General features: G+C 42.1%; 1 long non-coding RNA gene across 1 annotated transcript; it reads right to left on the reverse strand.

Moving 5' to 3' along the window:
- Nucleotides 1–8,959: 8,959 nt before the first annotated feature.
- Nucleotides 8,960–10,030, reverse strand: LOC306913389. The gene is made up of 4 exons (XR_013788528.1): nucleotides 9,895–10,030; nucleotides 9,413–9,552; nucleotides 9,146–9,230; nucleotides 8,960–9,041 (listed from the first exon to the last, which is right to left on the reverse strand). It is a non-coding gene; the product is annotated as an uncharacterized lncRNA (long non-coding RNA).
- Nucleotides 10,031–24,014: the final 13,984 nt, after the last annotated feature.

The raw sequence follows: 24,014 nt of genomic DNA on the forward strand, positions 1-24,014 counted from the left end.
GGCATAGGCATGCTTATACAGCAACGTCGCAAATACTCAAGAAACAAACACGTGATATTATAACTGACTGCTCTGAACTCCTACTCTACAAAGTGAATATGGCACTCATGGATTTTTATACAAAACACCTGGGCATAGATTTGATGTCGAACACCTGGGCATGTTCATGCCCAGCTGTGTCGCCTAGGTGATATAATATATGCAATCTGGGTGGATCATGGGGCAGTTCCATAGTGGATCAGGGTGGATACGTTTTGAGGACCGCGCCCCATCGGGGAGGTTGGGAGCGCAAAGCATTCTGGGAGTTGAAGTAATAGGCAGTGATACACTATGATCAGCCAGACCGACAGACTATTTTTGTTCTCCAGTTATGTAACACTAATTTCAAACGTTTCTACTTTTTCCCACTATAAATAGAGGTATAATTGAGTGACTGAAATTTCTTCCAGAGGTGAAGTGACCCTTTAAACAGGGAGGCTATCTCTGTACCAGAGCAATTTTCCACTACATTGCCGACGTATGGAAGCGTGGAGCAGTCCCCCAACAGTGGCGGGATGCAAATATCGTTACCATTTACAAAGGGAAGGGTGAGAAGTCTGCCTGTGGTAATAGTAGGGGAATATCCCTCCTATCTGTTGCCGGCAAGGTCCTTGCGAAAGTGATGCTGTCCAGACTCATACGGAGCATAACAGAACAGCTATTGCCTGAGTCTCAATGTGGCTTCAGGAAGAATCGCAGCACTGTAGACATGATTTTTACAACTCGCCAGCTACAAGAGAAGTGCAGAGAGCATCATCAAGATCTTCACATGGCTTTCGTGGACCTATCAAAGGCCTTTGATACGGTCAACAGAGACTTGCTCTGGGCCATCCTTCTCAGGGTAGGATGCCCGCAGAAGTTCGTGAACATCCTGCAAAGTTTTCATGAGGGGATGATGGCCCAGGTGACAACAGGAGGACAGGAGTCCAGCCCCTTCAGAGTATGCACAGGTGTTAGGCAGGGCTGTGTACTTGCACCTGTGCTATTCAACATCTTCCTCATGAGTGTCACCTGGCTACTGCACAAAGAGCTTGAAGGAAGCAGTGGTGTGTCTGTGGATTACAGGCTGGACGGGAACCTGTTTAATATCAGGAGGCTGCAGGCTAAAACTAAAGTTAAATCTGTGAACTTAGTGGAACTACAGTATGCAGATGACTGTGCCTTTGTGGCACATACATCAGAGGCTCTTCAAGCAACGCTAACAGCTGCTGTGAGGGCCTATAGCAGACTGGGTCTCACTGTGAACACTGCAAAGACGGAGGTGCTATGCCAGTGGAACTCCCCTCCTCCAACTCCACCACCATCACCGGCCTTCAACATAGACAACAAGCCCTTAGCAGTAGTCCCAGATTTTAAATATGTAGGGAGTATCCTCTCAGACAACTGCAGTATGGACAATGATGTCCAAAACCGGATTAAGTCTGCCTCAGCCGCCTTTGGTAGACTGCGTAAGAGAGTGTTTGTGAACAAAGATCTCAGCATTCACACCAAGGTTGCAGTCTATCAAGCCATATGTGTCTCCACACTGCTCTATGGCTGTGAAGCCTGGACCCTGTATCGGCGCCACATCCGCCAGCTGGAGAACTTCCACATCAAATGTCTCCAGCGTATCCTTGGGCTGACCTGGCGCGACCGTGTACAACACACGGAAATCCTGAAGAGAACCGGCACCAAGAGCATGGAGGCCACTTTTCTTCAGCACCAACTGCGATGGGTTGGCCACACCATCAGGATGCCAGAGAACAGGCTTCCACGCCAACTGCTATATGGTCAATTACATCATGGCCAGCGATCCGCAGGAGGGCAAAAGCGGAGATACAAGGACCAGCTCAAAACATCACTGAAGAGTTGTGGAATACAGCACACCCAGCTGGAAAGCTGGGTGGGTGGGTGGGTGTGTGTGTGTGTGTGTGTGTGTGTGTGTGTGTGTGTGTGTGTGTGTGTGTGTGTGTGTGTGTGTGTGTGTGTGTGTGTGTGTGTGTGTGTGTGTGTGTGTGTGCGTGCGTGCGTGCGTGCGTGCGTGCGTGCGTGTGTGTGTGTGTGTGCGACTGTGGCTCAAGAGGTAGAGCAGGTCGTCCAATGATCCATGGGTCGGCGGTTCGAATCCCGGCTCCTCCTGTCTACATGTCGAAGTGTCCTTGGGCAAGACACTGAACCCCAAATTGCTCCCGATGTGCTGGTTGGTACCTTGCATGGCTTCCGCCGCAATCGGTGTATGAATGTGTGTGTGAATGGGTGAATGCACAATCTATGTAAAGTGTGTGTGTGTGTGTGTGTGTGTGTGTGTGTGTGTGTGTGTGTGTGTGTGTGTGTGTGTGTGTGTGTGTGTGTGTGTGTGTGTGTGTGTGTGTGTCCAATCCAATCATAGACCTGTTACATAGACATGTTCAGTTTCCTACAAGAACATGGAGCCCATTATCTTGTAGAAACTGAATTTGCACAGGATTGCTTCTTCCAAGTGTGGCCTAAAAGTAAAATGTGTCTGAACACAAACGTCTGAACAAAGTTAATCTAGACAAAAATATATATTCCAAAACTAAACTCAAATTAAATTGGCGGAATGGGACTTTTTTGGTGTTTGATTGCTCTGGCCGGGTTTGATTGCTAATGGCTGAATAGGCAAGACACGCCCCCTCATTAACATACGGTTCATGCAATACACCCTTGGGTAAAGCAGCTTGAAATACACATTTAAATGTACATTTAAATGCATAATTGGTTTTCTAGTGATATTTGACAGTGATATTCACTGGTTATAACAACTCGAAACATGCTGCTACAAACAAAAACATGTATTGTACAGGCATGCAAGGAACATCTAACATGCGTCATGGCCATCTCCCATCTGGAAGTACGACATTCCTGAGGCACAGGAATTTAACACTTACACATGTTAATTCAGATCAACTGAATGTATGTGTCTGACATATGATTGTCTGCCATTGGGGGGGAGGGGTGCTATTGATGCAGTGGATCAGAGGAAGTGGCAAAGTGGGCTGTGGACTATTGTGGACACGCTGATTAATGTATTCTCTGAGCACAGACTCAGTTCACTTAATGCGGTCTGCAGGTTAATATCATAATACTGATATGTTATTGATTTCAGCTGTTAGTAGCTTAATGACTAGTACTAGCCTTTTTTATGTCCAATATTTGCATTTCAGTTCATAATCATAAAGTTAACATAACATAAATGTATTTGAAATTAAATAAAAAATATTACTTTTCCGGATTCCAATTAAAAAATAGGTGAAAATAATTCAGGATTCCAATTTAAAAAATAGCAAAAAAGCAGATCTACAAGCTCATAATGGCAATATTTTTTTTCTGAACCCCAAATTGCTCCCAATGTGCTGGTTGGTACCTTGCATGGCTTCCGCCGCAATCGGTGTATGAATGTGTGTGTGGTGAATGTAATGCACAATCTATGTAAAGCGCCTTGGATAAAGGCGCTATATAAATGCACCATTTACCATTTTACCATTTGTGTGTGTGTGTGTGTGTGTGTGTGTGTGTGTGTGTGTGTGTGTGTGTGTGTGTGTGTGTGTGTGTGTGTGTGTGTGTGTGTGTGTGTGTGTGTGATCCTGTAATCTATCCAATCATAGACCTGTTACATAGACATGTTCAGTTTCCTACAAGAACATGGAGCCCATTATCTTGTAGAAACTGAATTTGCACAAGATTGCTTCTTCCAAGTGTGGCCTAAAAGTAAAATGTGTCTGAACACAAACGTCTGAACAAAGTTAATCTAAATCTAATTTACAGAAACTCTGCAGGTCAAATGACAGTAAAACAAAGGATACGATTGAGAATGAAGTTGAATATTGAGACTTTTATTTCTATCTGAAGCATAATGTTGGTGTGACATGTTCAGTATACAGTATAACAGCAGTATCATAATAATGAAACATGTAGCGTCAGATGTAATGAAGCAGAAATAAATCATTAAATAATGTAGATATATTGATGCAATGGGTGAATTAACACATTAAGTAACAGTAACCAAGTAATGGTTAAGTAATGGGTTACTTAAGCATTAATTGATTGAAGAAGACAAGTAATTAATGATGATTTAATGATAGTTCATGATAACTAATGCATCACCTAAGCCTTAATATACACTCTAAAAACTGCTGGGTTACCAACAACCCAATTTGGGTAGAATTCTAACCCTACGCTGGTTAACTATTGGACAGAACACACGTTAGGTTAATTTAACCCAACAGTTTGGGTTGGTCCATTTAACCCAACAATTAGGTTGTTTATATAACTCAATTGGGTTGTTTATATAACCCAATTTAGGGTTCACATTGACTACACTGCTGGGTTCCTTAAACCCAGCAAGTCGGGTTGTTTATATAACCCAATTTAGGGTTCACATTGACTACACTGCTGGGTTCCTTAAACCCAGCAAGTCGGGTTGTTTATATAACCCAATTTAGGGTTCACATTGACTACACTGCTGGGTTCCTTAAACCCAGCAAGTTGGGTTGTTAATTTAAGTTATTAATTAATAGTTAAATTGATGATTTGTGCCAATTAAATGTCAATAATAATAGGGAACAACCCATTATAAGTAATATGATTATAATATAATATTATAATCATATTACTTATAATGGGTTGTTCCCTTTTATAATTTACATTTAATTGGCACAAATCATCAATTTAACTAATCACTTGTGTGATACATCTTCATTACTCAGCATTTTCCTGTTATCTCTCCTAATGGTACCAACATCAATACAGCATGGAATTGATCAAATATATTCTCACACCAACAACAATGACAATAACAATGATTTATTCAAAATCAAAAGTCAGTCTTTTTTTTTTAGAGCCGTCATGAACTTGACTGTATCAGACATAATAACACACGCATGTAAGGGCAGATTCACACATGTACGGACTGCAATGTGAACGCATTGAATACAGTTCTAAGTGTACTCGGGTGTGAAAGAATCAAGGCCAGCGGGGACCAAGGACTGTCTAAAGAGGACGAGACGCGAAGACCGTACGGGCGACGCCATGTTGCTCCATGGAAGGAAAGAAACATGCGCAGTTGAGACCAAATTTGTGCATGTACAACTTCCTGGTCTCAGCTGCGCATGTTTCTCTCCTTCCATGGAGCAACATAGCGTCGCCCGTACGGTCTTCGCATCTCGTCCTCTTTGTCTTTAGACAGTTCTTGGCGAGGACCATACAGGAAATCGTATTCGGGAATATTTGAATTAAACGGACTCAGTGTGAGTTTAAAACTAAATGTAACCACATGCTTTTAAAACATCAGTAACCACAGAGTATCTAAATGAATCAATGTTTAAAACACCAGTACACACATTATTTAAATGAACCACATACGTTTAAAACATCAGTAACCACAAGTATTTAACCTGTGCACCAGTATCCTGAGAGCATTTCAATGAACCAATGTTTAAAACACAGTACACACATTTTTTAAATGAACATGGAAAGTGATCAGAAACCTGAGTGATTTAACCGTTGGAAACCTGAGAGATTATGCACATGGCATTAGCCTACACTCTTAAAGTGCAATGGTAACTATATACCAAGTTATGAGGCAACATAACATTCTAAAGTGCCTTGATCGTTAACATCACTATACCACAAAAATGATGAGACCTAAATCTACCTCGCTGTGCAGCCAGAGGCAAAATAATAATAATTCACAGGCTAAATTCCCAGGACATTCCTGGTTACAATGGGGAGGACACAGGCCACTGCCCTGAGAGCATTTAAATGAACACTGAAAATCAGAACACAGAGATTTAACTCTTGTAAACCTATTATGGACATGCATGGCATGCTCAAAAGTGCAATGGTAACTATATACAAAGTTATGAGGCAACATAAAGTGCCTACGGTGACTTGATTGACAACAACAATCTTTATACCACAAGAAATAGACCTAAATCAACATCACTGCGATGTGGATTTAAAATTACCAGGCTAAATTAGGGCCCCAGCACGTCCCTGGTTACAATGGGGAGGAAAAAAACACGAGCTACTGGCCTTGGATATAAGCTGACAATGGCTATGAGAGAAAGTGATAGGGAGAGGAGAGAGAAAGGAAGAGATGGGTGGGAGGCATCCAGGCCAGCCTACCTACAAGCAAGTACTGCCGTTTTGAGGAAGTTCACTGCTGGGGAAACAGTTCCATCAAGTTCATATACCGCACTCTGGAAGAATTGCCAAGTAGGCGTACACTCACTCGGATAGTGTGTGTCAAAGACATAAAAACTCTTGAAACACGTGTCCACAGCTGCGAGAGCCGTCTCAGTCTCAATAGCCTTGCCTGAGATCACAACAAAGGATTGAGAGCACAGCATCCCATCTGCAAGGAGTAGCACAAACGGGTACGACCTGGACGATCTGGCCTCCTCCAAATACTCCACCATGTTTGTTCCGACCTATGATGACAAAAAAGAATATATATATATTTGTCATTATATGTGTGGTTTTTGGTTTATACATCCCACGTCACCATGGAGTATTGTAGACTCCAAAATACTCCATAGCGACGCGAGATACTGTACATGTGTGTTTACACCGATTTACAAGAATAGTGCTTTGTGAAATGAGTAACACTGCCACAAGTTAAGCTGTGTCACTCATTGCACAAATACATCTTTACAAGTTGCACCTCGTTGTAAAGAGGAATCAGGCTTTCCAAAGTGTAAACGGATTAATTTCACTATGAATTTAAATTTCTGTTTAAAGAAAAATTACTTACAGGCTTAACATCAATGAAGGCTCGCTTTGATTCATCCACACTGGCCCGGACCAATTTTCTGCCCCGTTTAAAAACAGGCGGCGGGAGCATGACGGGCAGCAGCATCAGGGCTACTTCTCCCCTGGCATCTGTAGGACAACAATTATGGGTGTCAATATAGACTCGAATAGCCATTCTGAAATCAGCCGCCCATTTGCTCACTCACTCCCAATCCAGAGAACACATCACTCAAATGCTCTGTCAACTTGACTGGCTACCTGAACAGCAACTTCAAAATCACCATCACCTACAAAGCCCACAACAACCTAACTGATCTACACCACCACTCCCTCGCCACCTCCGCAAACGCCAACATACTCGCCCCTATCACCAAGCAAGTACAGCACCCTGGGGGACAAAGCCTTCACCATCACCAGCCATAACTCTGACTCCCCTCATGCAAAAGTCAACTCAAATCCCATCAAGATAACCTACATCTCACAATCCTCCTCTGCCATCACCCTCTCTCTTCTTCCAATGTCCTTTTGCAGTTTGCTTACTTTCTTTGCAGTTTGCTTACTTTCTTGTTTGATGTTAGTTAACCCATTTCGACTTGAAGCCGATTAAAAAAAAGTCGTTGAAAAACCTATGTTTCTATGTCAGTGGTGCTCAACCATTTTCATATCAAAGACCCCCAGAATTATCTGTATTTGGCCGCCGACCCCCATCTGAAAATACCCCTCAGAAGCAAATATTTGAGTTAAAAACGTTCGCTGTGAAAGAATATATATTCAAAGATCTGTGCCGCATTTTCACAATTTTTCTAAAGTAGCAGACTTACAAGCTCATAGCGCAGCACTCGTGCCGCGCTATGAGCTTGTAGATCTGCTATTTTTCAATAGCTAAAGTACCATAATGCTTAAAACACCAAAAGGGGTTCCTGCCCAGAATGGGTTAAGTTCATATGTAAAGTGTCTTTGAGTACCCAGAAAAGCATGATATTAAAAAAAAAAGTTTGTTATAACTATTTTACCTTTTGTGATCTGTTCCTCTGGCACTGAGAACTTCCCATCGCGTCTCGCCAGACGAATTATCTTGTCAGCGTAAAGAGGAACCCACGTCTCGAAGAGTTTGGGTGCAGCCTCTCCGTGGAGTATCGAAAAGTCTTGTGCAATCTAAAAGATGGAGACAAATTGAGAAACAAGGTCATGTAGACAATATGACAATACACTCAACTATTACTAAACTGCTACTTGAAAAGAAGCACGGTTAATAAAAGGAAGGCTAGGATGCATGGCCAAGACTTAGCCTGTAGGAATACAAACTCACAAGTAGTGATAATGCATAAATAAGAATTATATGCACCAACTCCACTACTTCTGAAAAGAAGTGGGCTTTATACAGTATGCCCTGTGTATACTACAGGGTTAAACAATGAGTGGCAGTTTTCAAATTCTCACAAAATGGCTAAACGCGCCTCCTCCTATTTAACAAACTGAATTGACTTGCGGTGACGTGACCCATACTCACAACAGTAGTTCAGTTTCTGCTCTAACAAACATGGGCCTAGGCTACTATACATATATTTGAAGTTTGACATACCATGCCTGGAGAAGCAAGACGAGGGAACTCGGCCAGGACCTCAGGAATGGACTTTGAGTCGTCTGCCCGTATCCATTCTGCCCTGCAGTGGCTGGTGTCACGCATATATGCCTCCACCTGGGTGAGGGGCTGAGAGTTGTTCTTCAGCCATTCTGTAAACTGCACAGCTCGCTCTGCGGATATGGTGGCTGCTGAAAAATACAAAAGATCACACCGTTGTCAAATATAAATATTACATCAGGCCATGCGACCTGGTGATCTCAGATTACAGGCTGTGTAAATGTGAACGCCATAGAGAAGTGGTTTTCAACCAGTTGTCCGGGGACCACCAGTGGTCCTTGAGGGTTCTAGGTGGTAACCAGCTAAATTATGGAGTTGGTAACCACTGTTGGTATCTGTTGAAATCTAATGAAATGGTGTGTGGCTCAAATGCTGAATAGATAATGGGCCTTGATATGAAAACCACTGCCATTTGTTGCAGACCTGTCTGTCTAGACAGTGCATTACCTGGTAGGATCATGGTCTCTCTCCGGTCTCTCCAGTCTCCAGTCTCTCGTTCCCTCTGTGGCCTGTCCGAGCTCCTCAGCCGCTTCCTGATGTTACGGAGCCTTTCCTCTAGAAACCCGGTTGCTGGACGGTGGGATCGCCCCTGGGCATACCATGTTTCCTGACAAGATATTAAAATAATCCCCATATAAGTCCATGAGCCTCAAATGTCTACTTGACCTTGTGCTTCTGAGTATTAAGTTTTACTTCAAAAAAGGTACTTACAAAACCACTGCGACTGCCATCCCTTAAGCAGGGGAATGCATTAATCAAAGCGGAAGCCAGGGAAGTTTTGGTCGCTGCGGAAGGTCTGAAAATGGCCAACACGTACGGATACAATCATTAGACAATAAAACAGTTGTCATACTGTAAAAACACTCTAAATGTCAACAAGACATTTGGTATGACTTTGTCGGGGATCGAACATATGACCTTTCAAAGTCAGGGCAGAAACCAAGTAAAACAAAAATACTCCTGTAAATGTTTACTCACGTTTGTCCACATTTTTCTATGAGGTGAGACACCAAGATCCGAACCATGGCACGTCTCTCCTTTGTTGTGATAAAGTCACCGTCCAGGCTCTCAACTATAGACCTGCCCTCAGACACAGCAGAAAGAACAGCGAGGATATCCTGAAAGAATACAGACAAAAAAGGCAAATAAACTACATGCTCTAACACTTCCTGGAGGAAGCTCACACAAAGGTTTCCTGGCTAACACTATAGGATGATGTGATTGATAAGCTGTGCTGCTGCATACCTGAGATTCACACGAGAGCAAAAGCATTTTTTCAGAATGGAAGCGTGTCTGAGCCAGGCAAGCCTTGCTAGTCTATGGTCTCTGAATCAACTGAACAGCCTGGCCCAGAATTTTCCAGCACCTGAATTCAGAAGCCTGAAAACTTAAGCCCTGGATGTGGTGTGACTATACCCCATACACTAGCAAGGCGTTGGCCATCAGAGAAAATGACTTACAAATACTGGAACTGGCTGCAGAACAAGCATCATCGGTACACCAGACATCATTGGTACAGCAGGCATCATTGGTACAGGCATCATTGGTACAGGCATCATTGGTACAGCAGGCATATCTGGGTTTCCGAGTGCAGGCATCTCCGGGTTTGCGTTTTCAACTGCGGCAGCTGGCAAATCTGGTACTGGGGGTGCGGCTGGTGGGTGCAGATTGTGCCCAACCTGTGTAGGGCAATTCTTTACAGCACTCTACTGAAGCTTTAAAACCCCACAGCTCTCTATTGAAGCTTGTTAAACTCTTAAACTGAGTTTAAGAGTTGAACACTATTGAAGAGAGCTGTGTAACTCTTAAACTGAGAGCTGTGTAAACTCTAAAGCATCTGGTCTTGGGACTGGTGGGCACACAGTGTGCCTAATCTGTGAAGGGTATTGAAGCTTGTTGTTCAACTCTTAAACAAAGTTTAAGAATTGAACACGCTTTAATAGAGTGCTTAATCCATTTAGACCCGAGGACACATCAATGTCACCTTAGTATTTAACCAGTTTAACTATTCATTTAAACTTTGTTGAAAAATAGCAGATCTACAAGCTCATATCGCGGCACATAGTCTGGGGTCTGGGGGTCCCAATAACATCATATGTTCAGATGGGGGTCAGTGGCCAATTACATATCATTTTGGGGTATATAGAAACAGGTTTTTCAGGAAACAGTCAGGATTTAGAAGACATTCGTAGAATCTGTTCTCAGGTCTCAATGGGTTAAAGCAGCCCCCACCCCTAGCTCTACTGAATCTTTTACACTCCCATCCCAGCTTGTACAAATCTAACACCCCCCCCCCCCCCCTCTCTCTCTTGTCAGCTGATATATTCTAAAATGCTCTATAGCGAAGGGAGATGTATAAACAGTCATCATGTTCTCTGTATGATTTCACAGCATGTAATGTATGATGATCAAGTAGTTTACTTGGATCAACAGCTGCCAAAGTCTGAGTCTGGGTCACACTATATGCATGAAAGTGCCGTTCAAAACCGTTTGTTTCCCACTTCTGTATAACAAACTTAGTCGTTGGTGTGTTTGTCATTTGACCCAGAAGTAGGATGGATTTTATAAGCCCAAACTGGGGTTCACCATCTGGGTCGTAGGAGAGGAATACTGTCATGCCTGGTCTGTATTTAGTGCCCTTGAAGGTCACCCAGGCTGGCACGAAAACCTCACTGAAAACAGGAAAATCTGTTAGATCGTTTTGGATTTCTTTAAATCCGTCTATGGTGGACAGAAAGGTGCTGGGCCCTGTGCCAACCTCCGTAGTGTGACTCAACACGGTTCCCGATAGAAAATTATAACATAGCTGCATCTGATGCCGATACGCCATTGTCTTGCAAATATTGCGAAAGTTGCATGTGATGTGACTGACACGTTTGAAGAAGTTGTGCTTGGCTTCAAACCGCATTGACCAAAGGTGCACCAAGGGTCCCAGTTTTTGGATTGCTCGTGGGTAGTGAACCATGAAGTGGTGCTTTGGACGCAAATGTAATTGAGGAAAAAGTTCAAGGAAGAGGGAGTGATGCTCCTCAATGAGCTTGGTCAAATACAGTGTTGCAGCGACAGTAATAGAGGGAGAGAAGATGAACTCCATGCACAGTAGCAAGAGTAGGAGAAGTTCCCACTCCTTGTTTCCCTCAGGAATCAGGTCACCAATCATGATGGGCAGTAGCCTAATGAGGCACCACGTTTGAGCTGCTGACTGCCGCATGGCCCCTTCAGGGTTTTTCAGATCATTTTTGCCAATCACAGAGGGCTTGTTAGCCTTGTCACAAAAGCCATAATCGAAGCTTGTGAGTCTGTAGTTGATTTGGTCAAGTGTGACATGTTTTTGCTGTATCAGAGTATTCAAGATGAGCTTGACCTCATAGGGCCCTACCCCTTCCAAAATGTCATGCATAATGTCCGGGGCCACATTGTCAGTGACATGATAAAAAGAGAGTTTGTTGAGCTCGCTGTCTCTCTTTAACCCTGTCTCTGAAAGGCTTGCGAGTTCCAGATCTGCCTGATGGTTGTGTATATTACGCAGTTGTGTTGGATCTTCTAATGTCTGCTGTGCTGAGACACGTTTATGCACTCTGCACCACCGGCACATATGGTTAGCACTGAAACTTTCGGAATAACCGAGGATGGCATTTAAGCCCAAGTTGTCCCCCACTACTTGAACAAGTGAGAACTTAACAACGCCTTGAAAAGTAGGGGTGTCAACGGTGATTCCTTCTTTCTCTAGAATCTGCAGCTCTGCAACAATTGGGCGCAGGACAGCATCAAGAGCATATGTTTTTGCATCATCTGATTTGTATACTGCACACAGGAAGTGCGACCGTAAACTGGAGAGCAGATCTGGTGGCAAGCTCTTGATCAGAAAGTAAATGAAGCCTAGCTTGTGTGTTCCAGTCTTTGATCCTAGAGGATTTACAGTTTCACAATCATCCTGATACAAGAGCAGTGGAATGGAAGTCTCTTTGAGGAATAGTGGGTGTGTTTTGCAAAACTCCCCATCAAAGACATCCTGAAGGACTCCACCATCTCTTTGCTGCCAATCCAGCATTGCCTGTAAGATGCCAGGCATTTCAAGGACCTGTCCTAGAAGACGTGTAAGCGGAACACGTTGAAAGGTGTCATGAACCGCAACTTGTTTCACAGTGCCGGTGGCAGAGTCCCTTTTCTGGACGTAGGAAACCCCCCCAGGGAAGATTTCCTCAACTGGTTCAATGAAGCCTCCTAATTTGACGAAATACTGCATCTGTTTATACTCAGTGTCTAGATCTCGGAAGGGCTCAGCACAGTCTTGAAACTCCACCATTAGTTGTTCTACCTCTGGGCTTTGATTGTGTCCCAAACTATTGAAAACTGCCATGGTCCTTGATTGCAGTCTACCCACAATGTCACAGATTAAACTAGAGGTCTGCTCAATAACCAAATGAATGCCGGACAATGTTTGCGAAGACACAGACCTCAAATGAGCTAAAAAAAGAGCTACACGATCAGTAATGCCCTCTGGCTCAATCTCATCCCACTCCTCAACTTCCTCTGCTGGCTGGCCTTCAACATTAAGGAACTCAGGCTGGACTGGCTCTTCAGCGGGTACACCAAGCACCTCCTCAACATTTTCATGCTGCTGTAAGTGTCTTCGGAAAGATCTCATGTAGTTAAATGTTCTACCGCAGCCAATTTCACAACACTGGAAATAGCTTGAGGCATGATTAACATGATGTACCGCACGTAAATGGGCAAAAAGTCTACTCACTTCCCCAGGAATACAAGTTTTACATCTAAAGCAAACGTATCCCATGACTCCTCTGAATGAATTCTGAACTAAAATGGCAAGCAGTGAAAGTCAGGTCAGTCCATCAGTCTGAATTTCAGTTTAGAACATGGTGACTGTGTATCCAACAGCGTTACTTACAAATTCATTATGTTTCCTAATGAATTTTAGCCTCTCGCCTATTCTGGGGATCATGGTAGTGATTGTTTGAAGATCCAGGTACCCAAAAGATTCTTCATCGATAGCCTCATCTGAAAGACAGAACACAGAATATTACTACAGTGACCACAAGCTCTAAATGCGTTCCTCATTATTCACGACTTGCGGTTGATGTCATAATGTCCGAACCCGCTATGTTGAGGACCAACAGAGGTGTTATAAATAAATGAATTAATTCTACTGCATATGATTCAACGCAGTAGAGCCAATTAAATATATTGAAACACCTGGGTTGGTCTTCAGCATGGCAGGTCTAGGACTAAAACGGCAACTCATGAATAGATACCGGTATTAGGGTGCCATAACAATGGCAAGACACAAGGCTCTGTGCATGGCTGGTGTTCAGCTGCACAAGCCCACATCCTTTCAGGAAGTAGTGCAGCTGAACACCAGCCATGCACTTGATTTGGGCAGAAACACCCACCCGGCCAGTTCAGTTAATCAATAAATCCAATAGTAGTATACCGTGCATGGGCAACTGGTGGCCCTGGGGCCACATGTGGCCATCATCTTAATTTAATGCCCCCAGGTTGATTTTATTTCAGCCGTTACACTTGATTTCAGCTGCTTTAATTTCTTCAGTCTATATTAGTAGCTTAATGATTAGTATTACATTTGTATTGTCTTGTTTATGTCAAGTTAACATAAGTATTATTAAATGCATTTGAAATCAAGTACCAATGTGACTTTTCAGGATTCAAAATGAGCACAATCAGAATTCCAATTAAAAAACAACAGATCTACAAGCTCAAAACATGCTATTTTTGCTACAGTATATGCAATGTAGCTCTCTAGAGTGAGTGGAAATATAGTGGCAAAATATGCCCACACCAATGTAGTAGAGTAGACAGTAAATATTGAAGCACAAATCCTTTTAGGAGTGCAGTTGAACTATAGCAAAGATATTTGAGTCACAAGATTGACAGGCTGCCACAGTACCCATAAAATGAAGGCATGGAGATGATTTATAAATTAGATTACCTCTGAACCTTTCTATGAGGCCCGGAAGCTGCCACTCAATCAATTTTGCAGTCACAAAATCGTCCATTGGTTAGCATCAACCTGAAACAACAGTCCATAAGAACAAACATGCAATAAAGTGAAATAAGTAAGTAGTCCAAACGTCTTATCACTGTTTTAACATAACGGTTTGGCCTAACGTTTGTTATAAAAGTTTAAAATAGGTCTGCGGTTAAACTGTATGCGACTGAGACTTACAACAATATGGACTAACGTTAGCTGATAGCTGAGGCCTTCTACCATGCAGCTGGCTAGCTAAAAAACTAAACAAATGATTCACCATCGCGCCCAGATCACTCGATACAGTTTGATATTGCATAAACAGCTAGCAACCAACGTTGTCCTCCTACCTATAAAACAGCGCATTTCTCGAGTTATTGCGACAACATATAAGGCGTCGGCGGATACATAACGTTAGCTGGTTAACTACATAGCTAACCAGCTAACGTAATGTATCCGCCGACGCTCGCCCTCCCCGCGAGACGGTCCTCCCCGGGCACACGACGTGGGCCCACCGCCAGGAACCCGCCGCGCAAACCCGGCTCCGACCGCCGGCGAGAAAGAGCCTGGTAGTGGTACAACAGCTACAACAACAGCTAACTTGCTACAAGCCATGTTAGCTTGCTAGTTGCTACTATCTCCCTCCACTTTGATGCCATGTTAGAATAGCTTGCTACAATATGAACTTTATATAATAACACCAAGTCAACTATATGGTAAAACAATAGTGGATATGTACAAACCTTGCTTTGCACTGCATCGACTCTCTTCAGTGGAGTGGTGCGTCGGCATATGTAACTATTATTATTAATAAAAACTTTTTCCGCTTTCCGAGGCTGCTGCTGCAAGGCTGGATGATGAGAAGTGTGGTGCGCGGGAGGACGGTGGGTTGTGGTTGGTTGCGCATGCGCGAACGTTACGCGAACGTTGCGCGAACGTTATACCCAACTTGTTGGTTAGTCCCAGAGCAGTCCATAACCCAACAGTATAATAACTAAATGCCCAACAGAACCAACCCAGCGAATTGGGTTCTCAGATTACCCATTTCTATGAAAATAAACCAATTTAATTAACCAACAGGCTTGACCCAGCAAAACCAAACCAACATTTCTAAGAGTGTAGGCTTAATTAAGGCTTAATTACGTGTATGAATTTGTCCCTTAAAGTAATGTGTTACCGAATTACTTGTGTAACTTGGGGTATTTTTGTGGAGTCACACCATTTACTTATTCCACCACTGAACAAACCATTGTAGTTGGAATGACATTTAAATAGTCTTGTTACTAATTAAAATAATGACTATATGTGAAAATAAATAGCCAACAAATGCATACGATTATAAGGTGTATTATCTCGCATGATGCTGCATGTGCAGTAACTTAGTTAGGATCCTACTCCAATGTATTCTCAAAAGGTCACTTTAAAGAAGAGTGCAGCCTGAAAGTAGTAACACCTCCCCTTTGTCTTGGAGTGGTGAAAACCCTCCTCACAGCTCTCCTCCAGTTAACTGCAGTCAGGCTCCATTTCAATGTGAAAGGCTCACAACCAAAGACACCTAGATGATGATGGGCCATCATCAGAGATATGTTCATTGACACAAGTTTCAATGTGCTTTTCTTTGCCAAAAAAACGCAAACCCAGATATGTCAGCAGTTAATTTCCAAAGTTATTGATCAAGTTCTTCACTGTGCAATATCATTGTCATTTAAAATTATAAAAAAAAGTTTAGCCATAATGTGAATGAAATCATGTTTTTGATATTGGAGATTAAACTTCATCATTTCATCTTCACATGCCAAATTCACAATTGCACATTTTTACAGTCAATAGCAATGTAGTAATTTTAACAGTAGGCTAGTAAACTAACTGTATGGACATACATTTTCATACTTTGTATCTCAAATATTTAATGTCAAGACAATTGTTTTGATTTAACAACAGTGTGTGTGTGTGTGTGTGTGTGTGTGTGTGTGTGTGTGTGTGTGTGTGTGTGTGTGTGTGTGTGTGTGTGTGTGTGTGTGTGTGTGTGTGTGTAGGATTGATTTATTTTACTAAATATACGCAGGTCGAAAGAAAATATAATAGTAGGAGTTGCTGTAACTGAAACCCATGGAATTATTATAAGGACAGCTACAAAGAAATAACAATACACCATTTGAAACAATGGATGTAATAGCCTACTCTCCCACAAGGGAACAGTTTAAATCCAGTGTATGCAACCTTGTGAAATTCTAAATAATTTGATGGACTAAAAGCTTCTCCACACACATTGCAATGAATTTCTCTCTGAATGTGAATTATCTGGTGTATTTTGGACATTATGGGGAAGTGAATATGGGGAAGTGTAGAATAGAGCTTAATGAAAACCATATGAGCCCAAATGTTTAATGTGTAATCCTGTTGCAAACTTGCAATCAATCCAATCATAGACCTTCATGTTCAGTTTCTACAAGAACATGGAGCACATTATGAAATGGGACCCATGTTCTCGTAGAAACTGAATTTGAACAGGATTGTTCTTCCAAGCATGGCCTAAAAAGAAAGTGTGTCTGAACAAGTGTGAACAAAGTTAATCTAAATCTAATTTACAGAAACTCTGCAGGTCAAATGACAGTAAAACAAAGGATACGATTGAGAATGAAGTTGAATATTGAGACTTTTATTTATATCTGCAGCATAATGTTGGTGTGACATGGTCAGTATACAGTATAACAGCAGTATCATAATAATTAAACATGTAGCGTCAGATGTAATGAAGCCGAAATAAATCATTAAATAATGTAATGAAAAAGAGGCTCTAACAGACTCCAACACAAAGTCACCACTATACTTTTCGGTTTTAACAATTTCTCTGAAAGACCAAGTGAATAAGAAATACCCCAAAAAAGAACAGGTAATTTAAACAGTAGGATATACAAGTTTACGTGTAATTAAAAAAATGAAAAAAGATCATCATACAACACTTTACGTGGATGTGCTAAGCTCTTGTCATAATGTAAACACTAGGGTTTCTCTCCAGTGTGAATTCTCTGGTGCGTTTTAAGGTGGGCCAATTGAGTGAAGTGTCGTCCACACTGATCACATCCATAGGGTTTCTCACCAGTGTGAATTTTCTGGTGGATTTTAAGGGTAGACTTTCGAGAGAAGTGATGTCCACACTGATCACATCCATAGGGTTTTTCTCCAGTGTGAATTCTCTGGTGGCTTTTAAGGCTGGACAGTAGAGAGAAGTGTTGTCCACACTGATCACATCCATATGGTTTCTCTTCAGTGTGGATTCTCTGGTGTGTTTTAAGGTTCCCTATTGTAGAGAAGTGTTGTCCACATTGATCACATCCATAGGGTTTCTCTCCAGTGTGAATTCTCTGGTGGCATTTAAGGGTAGACTTTCGAGAGAAGTGATGTCCACACTGATCACATCCATAGGGTTTTTCTCCAGTGTGAATTCTCTGGTGGCTTTTAAGGCTGGACATTAGAGAGAAGTGTTGTCCACATTGATCACATCCATAGGGTTTCTCTCCAGTGTGAATTCTCTGGTGTGTTTTAAGGCTGGACATTAGAGAGAAGTGTTGTCCACATTGATCACATCCATAGGGTTTCTCTCCAGTGTGGATTCTCTGGTGTGTTTTAAGGTTCCCTATTGTAGAGAAGTGTTGTCCACATTGATCACATCCATAGGGTTTCTCTCCAGTGTGAATTCTCTGGTGGATTTTAAGGCTGGACATTAGAGAGAAGTGTTGTCCACACTGATCACATCCATAGGGTTTCTCTCCAGTGTGAATTCTCTGGTGTGTTTTAAGGCTGGACATGTTAGGGAAGTGTTTTCCACACTGATCACAGCAATGGTGTTTTTTCTTTGTCAAGCTTCTTTGTTCATTCACCTCTGGTAGGTCAGGGCAGTCAGACTGATGATGCGACACTGGATTCGATTGGAAACAAATACAAAATAAAGATTGTTGATACATTGATAGGTAGACTAAAAAAGTAATCGTTGTGCAACAAATCCCTGCCGTGTACCTTAAAATGGCCTTAACAACATATGGCATGACTAAAATATAGGGATTAAGTGATTACTTAATCCTTAAGTAAAAAACACACAAAAATGATCTACAACAAATCTACTAATAATACGATCATAATACAATTATTACTATTGAGAATATTGATGGAATAAAAACAGTAGGAGTGAAAAGGGAGGTTGAGTAACATACCAAGGTCTTTGGGTTCCTCCTGTTCAACAGAAATGTCCCTGGTGGGTTTGAGAGAGTTCATCTTCACCTGAAGTCTGCAGTCCACAGTCAGATGTGACCAGAAATGATCCTGGAGGAGTTGTGGAGAAATGACAGAGACCAAGTCTTCTTATACCAGAGAGCCACTAACTGCTTTGAATGATTGACTAAGAGAACAATAGAACCATCTCTCCACCAATCACAGTCTAACATACTGTCCTCCACCCCCCCTCCTCCACAAAGATATACTCACTCAATGGATCCAAAGTGGTCACACAATAAAAAAGTATGGTAAGCATTTAAGATTAGACCAAGGACTGAGAAACTGTGATTTGTGTATTTGTTTACGGCTAGATTTGATTTTATAATGTGAATTTGTTTTGTATTCATTTTGTGTTTTATTATTCTGTTTTTTTATTTTAATTTAATTTGTATTTATAGTTGCACATCTGTATTGTATTTGCTTTATCCAGGACCCCAGGAAGACTAGAGGCTTATGCATGTGTCTCTAATGGGGATCCTTTATTAAACATAAACATACAATAAAGCAGCAATAGTAACAATGCCTATAATGTACCTCTAACATGTGTGTTAGAGGTACATTGGTGTTGTTATGATCTACTAAATTATATGTCATGTTACTGACTGGAATTGTCATGAAGAAACTGGACTCCTAGCCTACACACCATATATACAATATATGTATTAAAATAAAGACAAAATCACAATGTAAGTCTCATCAGCGTTTTAATCAAATCACTTGGGTGTTTTTGTGGAGTCACACCGTTTACTTATTCCACCACTGAACAAACCACAGGGTAGGTGGAATGATATTTAAACAGTCTTGTTACTAATTAAAATAATGACTTTATGTGAAAATAAATAGCCAACAAATGCATAAGATTATATGGTGTATTGTCTGGCATGATACTGTGCAGTAACTTAGTTAGGATCAAAAGGTCACTTTAAAGAAGAGTACTGAAAGTATAGTAACACCTCCCCTTTGTCTTGGAGTGGTGAAAACCCTCCTCACAGCTCTCCTCCAGTTAACTGCAGTCAGGCTCCATTTCAATGTGAAAGGCTCACAACCAAAGACACCTAGATCTATGTAAAGTGCCGTGTGTGTGTGTGTGTGTGTGTGTGTGTGTGTGTGTGTGTGTGTGTGTGTGTGTGTGTGTGTGTGTGTGTGTGTGTGTGTGTGTGTGACGTGGCTTGGCCTGTTGTAGCGCCACCATGAGGCTGATTTGAAAACTGTCAAGTGGCATTTCTTCCAAAGCCTAGTGGGAATATGCATGCACAGTTTCACCACAATCGGACGCTGCGTTGAGTAGTTGTGACGATTTGTACAAAACGGGTACAAAGCAGTGTGTGTGTGTGTGTGTGTGTGTGTGTGTGTCCAATCCAATCATAGACCTGTTACATAGACATGTTCAGTTTCCTACAAGAACATGGAGCCCATTATCTTGTAGAAACTGAATTTGCACAGGATTGCTTCTTCCAAGTGTGGCCTAAAAGTAAAATGTGTCTGAACACAAACGTCTGAACAAAGTTAATCTAGACAAAAATATATATTCCAAAACTAAACTCAAATTAAATTGGCGGAATGGGACTTTTTGGGTGTTTGATTGCTCTGGGTTTGATTGCTAATGGCTGAATAGGCAAGACACGCCCCCTCATTAACATACGGTTCATGAAATACACCCTTGGGTAAAGCAGCTTGAAATACACATTTAAATGTACATTTAAATGCATAATTGGTTTTCTAGTGATATTTGACAGTGATATTCACTGGTTATAACAACTCGAAACATGCTGCTACAAACAAAAACATGTATTGTACAGGCATGCAAGGAACATCTAACATGCGTCATGGCCATCTCCCATCTGGAAGTACGACATTCCTGAGGCAAAGGAATTTAACACTTGGTCACATTCCCACATCGGTAGACTCGATGCGAATGGGAGGAGAATTGGGACTAATTGCATATTTAATTTGCTGCGGTTTGCCTTCACACTGTCATCCGCAGCTATTGGAAACGCAGCAGGGGGACCTTTATCAATGTGTTCCATTCATAAACTATAGCCTACACAGCAACGGCGTCAACTTTGGGAGTGTCTGAGGGCTTGGGAACCCACTGAAAAAAGAATAAGCCAAATAGCACCCACTGAGATTAAGGGTGAAGATCCCCTCCCCCTGGTCATTTTGTCACGTAGGCACACACCTTTACGGTGTTCACAGAACAGGTATTCAAATGCTAATACGGTGGCTTTGTTCCAGTGACCGCACGGCTGGGGGGCGGGGCGGGGGGCACCCACTGCCGTTATAGGAACCTGCCGCCCCTGCTACACAGTGAAATCTATGGTGATCAAAATTTCAAATTATACTCATAACGTGCATGTGTCGTGCCGACGGTGCCGTCTGGGACTGGACCCACCCCCCTCTCTCTCTCTCTCTCTCTCTCTCTCTCCGCACGCAGCCACGCACTGTTCTTTTGGGCATGGAAGGAACGGTGCTGAGCGCACTGATATAACAGACAGCAGCGCAAAATGTTTACAAGTTTATTGAGATGAAAGTCCCTACTCCCCAGTCCCCACACAGTGACAGCACTCCATGTTTACGGCACGCACAGACACAGACAGACATAATATTCTGTAGTGTAGGCTATAATACACTGCAGTGTTTTGATGTGTTTCCTTAAGCAATTGATTAATGTACTCGTCCTAATTTCAATCAGGGCTTCAGTCTCCTCATTCGACCACGTCTATCCACGGTAACGGGACATCTTTGCGCTGCGTAAAATATGCCTTCTCCGTCTCCAACTGTGTTCAGCTCTTCACCCGCCACATTGTTTGCTTCATTTCCTTTATTTACTGCGGATTGCATTCACACCTGCACCGAAGTGCGATTGGAAGCGAAGCGAAACCCCCGTTTTTGCTCGGAGTAGAATGCGGTTCTTTGATACGCATTAGGATTCAAATGAGCCTTCACACCTGCCAAACGAAGTGCACTTTCTGACAATGCGCAGCAGGATTCGTTTTAATCGCAGCAAAGCTTTCTGGTGTGAATGTCACCTTACACATGTTAATTCGGATCAACTGAATGTATGTGTCTGACATATGATTGTCTGCCATTGGGGGGGAGGGGTGCTATTGATGCAGTGGATCAGAGGAAGTGGCAAAGTGGGCTGTGGACTATTGTGGACACGCTGAATAATGTATTCTCTGAGCACAGACTCAGTTCACTTAATGCGGTCTGCAGGTTAATATCAGAATACTGATATGTTATTGATTTCAGCTGTTAGTAGCTTAATGACTAGTACTAGCCTTTTTTATGTCCAATATTTGCATTTCAGTTCATAATCATAAAGTTAACATAACATAAATGTATTTGAAATTAAATAAAAAATATTACTTTTCCGGATTCCAATTAAAAAATAGGTGAAAATAATTCAGGATTCCAATTTAAAAAATAGCAAAAAAGCAGATCTACAAGCTCAAAATGCATCGCACTGCGACACGTTTTGAGCTTGTAGATCAGCTACTTTTGACTATATGCATTGTGGCCCTCTGGAGTGAGTTTGAAATATAGTGGCCCTCTCCATCATCAAAGTTGCCCACCCCTGCCCTATCCAATGTTGTTTTGTAGCCTACTGTGATGTTGGCAAATGGCAATAATAGCACAGTAAAGATGATAATAATCTAATATGATGTGTGTAGTTCTTTATAGATCTAGCCTCTTCATTTTTATCTCAAAGTGCACCAGATTGAAGCATTTTCATTGCAAATTAAAAAAAAAAAAATCTGGAGCCCAGATAAACTGTTTTTGTTTGTAGCAGCATGTTTCGAGTTGTTATAACCAGTGCTGCTAGTGAATATCACATAGAAAACCAATCCAGCACAAAGGGTAGTTTTATATTTATTTATTTATATAAGTACTGAACATTGGAAATACTCCAGTAAAACAATGTCAACATTGTACTCAAGTACAGTACTTGAGTTGTTGAGTAAATGTACTAGTGACTTTACACCGCTGAGTAATTCTCACATGGCAATAACGTTAAGAGTGGTGTTTAATTAAATGTGTTGTCTTTGTTTAATAGGCCAATAGTGCACATCCGTTGTGTTGGGTATACTTTGGTAGACCAATAGTTCTGAACCATGTGGTCCGGGGACCACCAGTGGTCCTTGAGGGGGTTCCAGCCTAGTCCCCAGTTAAATGATGGAGAGTTATCCAAATGGACCCTTATAGAACTTTAACTCTTCAGAGTGTAACATGAAACCTAATGGACCTGTGAGGGTACACAGGAGCGTAATATGAAAGGAGTGTGGACCAAGGTTTCATGTTACGCTCTCAAGAGTCACATTATTGTTAAACATCTGCATTAATTAATTTACAAGATAAGTCTACACAATAGAATCATTGTTAATTTGATCAACATTTTCCTGTTATCTTGAATATTATATGGCGAGATAGTATATTATATGCATGGTGCCACATCAATACAGCCTGGACGTGCGAACAGAATATTCTAAGACAAGTTTTGGGTCTGAGAGGTTGTCATCAAATGGTGGTAAATGTAGAAAAAATAATGGACCTTGACATGAAAATGGTTGACAACCATGCACTGCCCTAGAAAGTATGGCCTAGCCCTAGACACTCCCTGAGCAAGCTTCAAGCTCGCTCTACTTAACCCCCCCCCCCCCCCTCCGCACGCACGCACGCACGCACACACACACACACACACACACACACACACACACACACACACACACACACACACACACACACACACACACACACACACTGCCGCTGTATGCTTAACCTCATGTCACCAGGCTTTCCACCTAGCTGCTGCTAGACACATGCGCAGCGAGCGTTTATGTTGTTAAACCAGTAAAAATTGTGAAATGCATGGAAATTGAGTGTAGGAGTCTAGTGGGTTGTTTATAGGAAGTGAAAACTGCTCAGTCACAACTTCAACTGTGTGACAGTTTGAAAGAAATAGTTAATTCATCTTCATAACAACTGCTTGGTCGTTTTGTTTTTATTCTGCGAGCCTGAGGTGAGTTAGCTGCCTATGCTAAGCATTAACATACGTGCGTGCATGTGTGTGTGTGTGTGTGTGTGTGTGTGTGTGTGTGTGTGTGTGTGTGTGTGTGTGTGTGTGTGTGCACCGCGTGCATGTGAGTGAGGAGGGAGGGAGGGTGAAATGAACAAACATAAAGGTGCTTTGAAGTGATGTGTGCATAATGTTTTGTTTGGGGTGTCCACAGCACTAACTCCTTGTATTGCAACGTAAGTGTTGCAACCTGAATTGAACTGAATCTACATTTATATCTTTCA

Source organism: Electrona antarctica, assembly GCF_951216825.1.
Source record: "Electrona antarctica genome assembly, chromosome: 20".
NCBI lineage: Eukaryota > Metazoa > Chordata > Actinopteri > Myctophiformes > Myctophidae > Electrona > Electrona antarctica.